At 34.3% G+C, this 6,000-nt stretch overlaps 1 protein-coding gene across 6 annotated transcripts in view; it reads right to left on the bottom strand.

Moving 5' to 3' along the window:
• LOC117110726 (talin-1-like) overlaps window positions 1–4,644 on the bottom strand; it is a 94,963-nt gene extending 90,319 nt beyond the window's left edge. For all 6 annotated transcript variants that reach the window (XM_033253509.1, XM_033253506.1, XM_033253508.1 and 3 more), the window contains exon 1: window positions 4,555–4,644. The gene's annotated coding sequence lies outside the window, so the exon portion shown is untranslated. The remainder of the gene's footprint in view (window positions 1–4,554) is intronic.
• Window positions 4,645–6,000: the final 1,356 nt, after the last annotated feature.

A 6,000-nucleotide genomic window follows, 5' to 3' on the forward strand; every position in this document is an offset into this window, starting at 1 on the left:
ATAACCTACAAATGTACTGTACATCAAAATATTGAAGGTGCAAAGACTCTAGGGAGGTAATACTGTGTATTATTACCTTAATATATGAAGTATTTTTAATTTTAAATGGGAAACTTATGTTCATTCTTACTTTGTTCCCTATAGATTAAAAAGGTATATCTGTCTAGTAGTGGTACTGTATTAGAAATTAATGTTTTCTTTCAACAACTGATAATATTAATATCCGTTATTAAATATTAATCAACTCTAACGCTAAACAATAGTAATAAGTATGCAATTTATAGTGAAGTTCTGAGGACCCTACAGAAAATAGAGGCTGAAACAGCATTTCCCAAAAAAATTGCCTTAAGGCCACAAGGCTGAAGGCAACTTTTTAAGGAATTAATGGATCCTATTTTCTATAGGGTCCGAACTTGGCTAATTGCTTTATAAGTCAGTCACCCTGTTTTTATATTCAGGCTATATTGCATCAAAGCTGCCAGGTTGTGCTGACCATATGCTCAGTGATCAATGCATTTTAGAGGGCCAAAATTCACAATGGGGAAAAAATCAAAGATTTATTTTTCTTCAAAGATTTGTCAGTCCTTGTTTGATAATTAACATGACCCTTACTGAGTGGAACAATAAATTACTCCTATTTATTAAGTACAGTATTTTACTTTTTGATGTTCTAATTTCCCAGTATATCGTTGACGTTTCACCGCTCATCGTGGGTGATCTGCAATGCCAGGCTTGAAAGATGATGTCACGCACATTCTGGCATTTCATTGGGTGATGGTGACGTATAGTAATGCCATTTACTGTACCTTTAGCAAATTAAAGTAGAAATACGGTATCGTATCTAGCCACGGTGTTTTAAAAAATGTTGAACAATCTGCCACAAAATGTTGTTATACACACATTTGATGTAAAATCATTGTATAATAATATAAGAACATGGGGGTAATTGGTGTCTCAAGTAGGCAATGAAGTAAAAGTTTGCAAAAACTGCTTTAAAGAATCTCACTGTACGAATGTTGTGTAGTTCTGTGCTTCAAAACCACTCCTCACTCTGTAATTTATATATTGGGCAACTAATCTAATCACAAATATTGGAACATGGAGCAGAAATCAATTGCCCAATAGTCTAGTCCATAATCTTGAGTATACTCAATCAATAGTTTTCAGCGAGACTGACGTACTAGACTGACGTACTATATGGTTCACTCCTTTCCTCAATTCAACACTGAATATTAATTATCAGGTGAAATTAGAGGTTGTTCGATAGTGTTTTTAAAAGGTTTACCCATGTGTGTTTATTCAGTCACTTCTGAGTTCAGTTTCTGCTTCGTTAACAACAATATGAATCATTAATTAACAATGTATTGTAATTATGCAGTAATTCAGAAAAAGTTATTTTAAATGTATTAAAAAGAAAAATCACAGTGCTTTGTGATTAGAACTAAGTGGAATAAATTCATCTTCTGTGACTACCACTCAGTATTTCCGTAGTAAAGCAAATCTTTCCTCTTCCATGCATTTTTTTAATTGAATTTCAGCTTAATTATACTTTTTTGTTTAAATTTCCTTAACCCCCTTTATATACTGTATATTCATAACTCTACCTAATAGCAACTAATTTGTCACTACATGACGATAGTATAAAATCTATGAAATGCTTTAAAAACCAGGTAAATTGATGCAATTCTCTTCTCATTGATGTTCACACGTTCTGACCTCATGACACTAGAATTGCAAACTACAGTTACCTTTCAATTGGGAAAGAAGTACTGTATTACAACTTCCAACTCCAGGATTCTTCACAGTTCAATCACTACTAATAATGTATATTCATTAAAAAAAAACATTGTACAGATGCCCCATTTAATCCTGGTAAATAGGCTCATAATTAGAGGTTAAACAATATCATATGTAGGTAAATGCTAATTATCCCCATCTTAAACCCATGGTTGTCCCAGCATATTTCGTCATGTGGCAATCAAAGAACTGTACAGTGTGGTCTGAGGGAGGGAGAATCAATTTTTATAAATTCCCACCAGCAAAATGTGCCTCATATACAGTTCTGGACAGTGTATTATTGAAAAAATCACAACGCATTTTACCCGTTGTCGTTGCGTTGTGTACGTGTCGAATTGCGTTGTGTTAAGCATTGGGTTAAAATGAGCATTGAAAGTTTGTTCACGTCACTTTATTGTTGATAGTTAATTCAATATCCTAGCCTATCTAGAGACGGTGTTACAATGATTATCAATAAACAACATGGATTTATTTTGGAGACCGAAGTTTTGATAAATATTATAGTAGGAATCTTCAAACATTTATTATTGTATTGTGTTATTCTGGTGCACTCGACAGGCTATATAAGTAGGTTAAGACTTGGCCTAGGCCTAGTTTACAACGTTCACCGATGCCAAATGTAGCCTAGCATTAATATATATTATTACTCTATGCAGCCTAGCTGAGGCACCATAGGCCCATTCTGCAGCAGCAGGTTCTGATTTGCTATTAAATTCAATTTCGTATTACCTATTGACAATAATTATATACCTTTTTTAGTTTAATAGATCGACCTATAATTACAAAAAATACTGTGGAAGTGCATGTCAACAACAACCGCACACAGAGACCTGGATCGATGACGATGGCCTTGCATGCAAGCTTGCTTGTTCAATTTTTATCCATCGTATTAATATACTGTAACAGAACAGTTTTATTTGTTTTAACCGTGTGGACAATATTATTATTAGTATATCTATACAATACAATATAATATTTAATTAACTACAGTAGAATTGTTGATTGACTTGTAGGTGTTAGTCTGCATTGATTTTCAAGCGTAGCAGTACACTGAGCCACTGGGTGGTAGTAAGACGCAACGATGCAACCCTCAAAATGCTGTAAACATGCAGTATACTTGGAACATGTACTAATTTGATAAAGATTGAAAGTTTTATTGTTTCTTTGGCAGTAGCACTGTTACACTAGTCATAAACCAATTTCTAATTTCTGATTTGAAATATAGATTGGATTGGGATATTAAAATATAATCAGATTTAAGAATTAACACATGATTAAATCGGCCCTTACAATAACGATTTCATTATAAGCCTTTTTGTTAACAGAGCATCCCCGGCAGAGACCCTACAGTAATTATTTTTCAGTCTGGGTCATCCTGTATGATTCGACCTACGGACTGTGCCACAAACAACAGTTCTACAGTAGGCCTTTTATTATATGTAGCATTGTACCTTGAGTAGATTAACTGCAATCTCAGAAAAAATGTTTACATAATTTCCACTTGTATCTTCAAAACCCATAGCTACAACAAGGTCTTTAAATTATAGCATCTATGACAGTTACATTAACAACTTTTACCATGAAGGCTTTATTGAATATTAACCTACTGTACTCTCACTGAGTGATGACACTGGCACCGTACTCGCGTGAATAAGCTTTTATTGCACTTTTTAAGAGGCGCTTATTCAAACGAGGCGCTTATTCAAACAGGGTGCTTATGAAAACAGAGTGGAAATTGAGGGGGCGCTTATGGAAATACATGAAAATTGAGGGGGTCTTCTGGAAACTTGGAAATTTCAATGGCCGCTTTTTGAATGAAAAAAAGATTGTAAGGACATCTGGAAACCGAAGATTACGAATGGTTCTGGTGCAGAAAAGATAATCGTCCAGAGAGCATGGCTAGTGAAAAGAATGCTGTTAGTTTCAACAACAGTTGATATTAGTGGTGGTGGTGGTGTATAAGCTTGTTGGCCATCTGCCGATTGAGATTAGCAGGATCATTGCAAACTCACATGAAAATGTACTAAATTGTCAGGAAAAGAAAAAGAGAAGTAGACAAATGTAAGAAGAGGAAAGTTGGAAAGATACTGTCCAGGAAGCTTCCATCTGTCAAGAAAAAAAATCCTCATTTTGAAATTGACATAAGAAAATGTAAATCCAATCCTCAGCTCAAATCATGCCAACTACAGTCTCGGGATTAGTTAGATTATCATTTCAAAAAAAAAAATCAATCACAAAATATTGTTTTAAAAAATGAATAAACAACGAGGGGTGTTTATTCAAACGGGGCGCTTATTGGCGCGAGTACGGTACTTCCTGGAATGTTTCCACAATTCAATTCTTTCTTTTCATCACAGACCATTCATTGATAAAATCGATATTTCAGGAAGCAAATAATAAACAGATATATGAACGCTGCATTCAAAAAGTATATGTAGGCATAGTACAACCTGCCTATTATATCAAAACTAAGATTAAAATCATTAGACAAACCGAAGGTCTATCAGGTAGGCCTAGGGGCCTGGACTAGCTATCATTTTCGCTTCGCTAGCTAGGATAGATAGGGGAGGTCTCGTCATTTTGATTTTAATTACTAGTCAGTACGTGCCGCACGGCGAAAGCAGGCCTAGCCTGGCTGCCTAGACTTGGAACCCAACTATCCTAGCACAGGTCTAGTCTAATTTATTGTCATTAATAGCTATTCTACATAATATACAATATGTAAAAGTATATGAAATTACAAGGAAATATACTTACGTTATATAATACGTTCTCAGGAATGCCGCAGTGAGCTACTCCCAACAAAATGGTGGCTTGCAATACACAGGTGACGTCATCGAAAAAGTATGGCAAAACAAAGTCAGTACTAGACACAGAACTATTACTAGGTGAAAAGTTTTCTGGTCAGACTAGCGGAAGATAAACACAAATTTCGCCGACAAAATTCTGAAGTGTTTTTTCTTTGAATACAAATGCAAGAACTGTATGTAATCACTTGTAGATAGGCCTACAAAAGTATTATATACGAAGCTGATTGCTTTTAAATAGAGAAAACAGCCCTAGTGAAAAAACGTATAAAATATTAATCATCATTGGTGGCATCTTCTGTTTATGTTTTTATATTCTCTTTTATTTTGATACAATGTCCATAACATTACAATACAAAATACCGTACACTACTTTAAGTAAAATTCGTTTTCCTGATGCTATAACTGGTAATTAATACGAAGGATGGTTAAAAAAAGAAAAAAATGCACAAGAATTTCAAAAGGAAAATTATTTGTCAAAGTTTAAGCATTGTAGAAATAAACTGAGTTATATTGCACGTTTTAGGGCGTGTAAGGTAGGCGACCGGATGTTAAATGTGAATTCAAAGTACATGATGGGAAAGGTCTTTAATAATGATATCTAATTTCAGTTTTAATTACAGATTTATTTTTGAGGTTATCACAAAGCTGTCAACATCGGATCCAATGATTTTCTGAGATTCTGAGAATGTTACTGTGATTGTGTTTACTTAAATTACCAAACCATAATGTACAGTTACCAACTAAAACACTTAAAATAACACTTTACACTAAACCTAAAATGCATAAATCACAATTAACACAGTCATAACAGACTAATTAAACTTCACTGTGTATCACAAATCCTAATCTCGAAATAGCAAGTTCCCTGACACATTTCTCCAAAAATGATACTCCTAGAGGTGTAGGCCTACCCTTTTCGAAATCGAAAATAAATTCGTATAGACCTATCGGTTGATTCATTACCGCGAGAACAATATCATACGGTAGTGTATTTAATATTTATTCGAATTAAACGTTCAGGGACGTTTATTGTTGAGAGGGTTTTTGAGGGGCGTTTATTCGAGGGAGGCGGTTTTTTGTAAAATGGATATGTAGCCTAAATTGTACTCAAATAAATGCTTATTAATTTCACGACACATATTAACCGTCAAAATTGTGTTTGCGTAATCAAAGACTTATTGATCACATTCCAGGTTAAAAAATAATTCTACTGTGTGAGTAGAACATTAATAGAATGTGTTGAGAATGTTCCTTCTATTTGGAAGGAGTTTATTCCAAATGAGGCTTTAGAGTGGACGTTAATTAAGGGGGTGGGGCAGTCTCCTTTAGTAAAAAAAAAAAAAACTTATTGATCGCCCACGCTTCAGAGGTTATTTCTGGGAGTCTAGAAAAC

The sequence above is a fragment of the Anneissia japonica genome, unplaced genomic scaffold (assembly GCF_011630105.1).
Source record: "Anneissia japonica isolate Jap-2015-1 unplaced genomic scaffold, ASM1163010v1 scaffold2756_len2360902_cov194, whole genome shotgun sequence".
Classification (NCBI taxonomy): Eukaryota; Metazoa; Echinodermata; class Crinoidea; order Comatulida; family Comatulidae; genus Anneissia; species Anneissia japonica.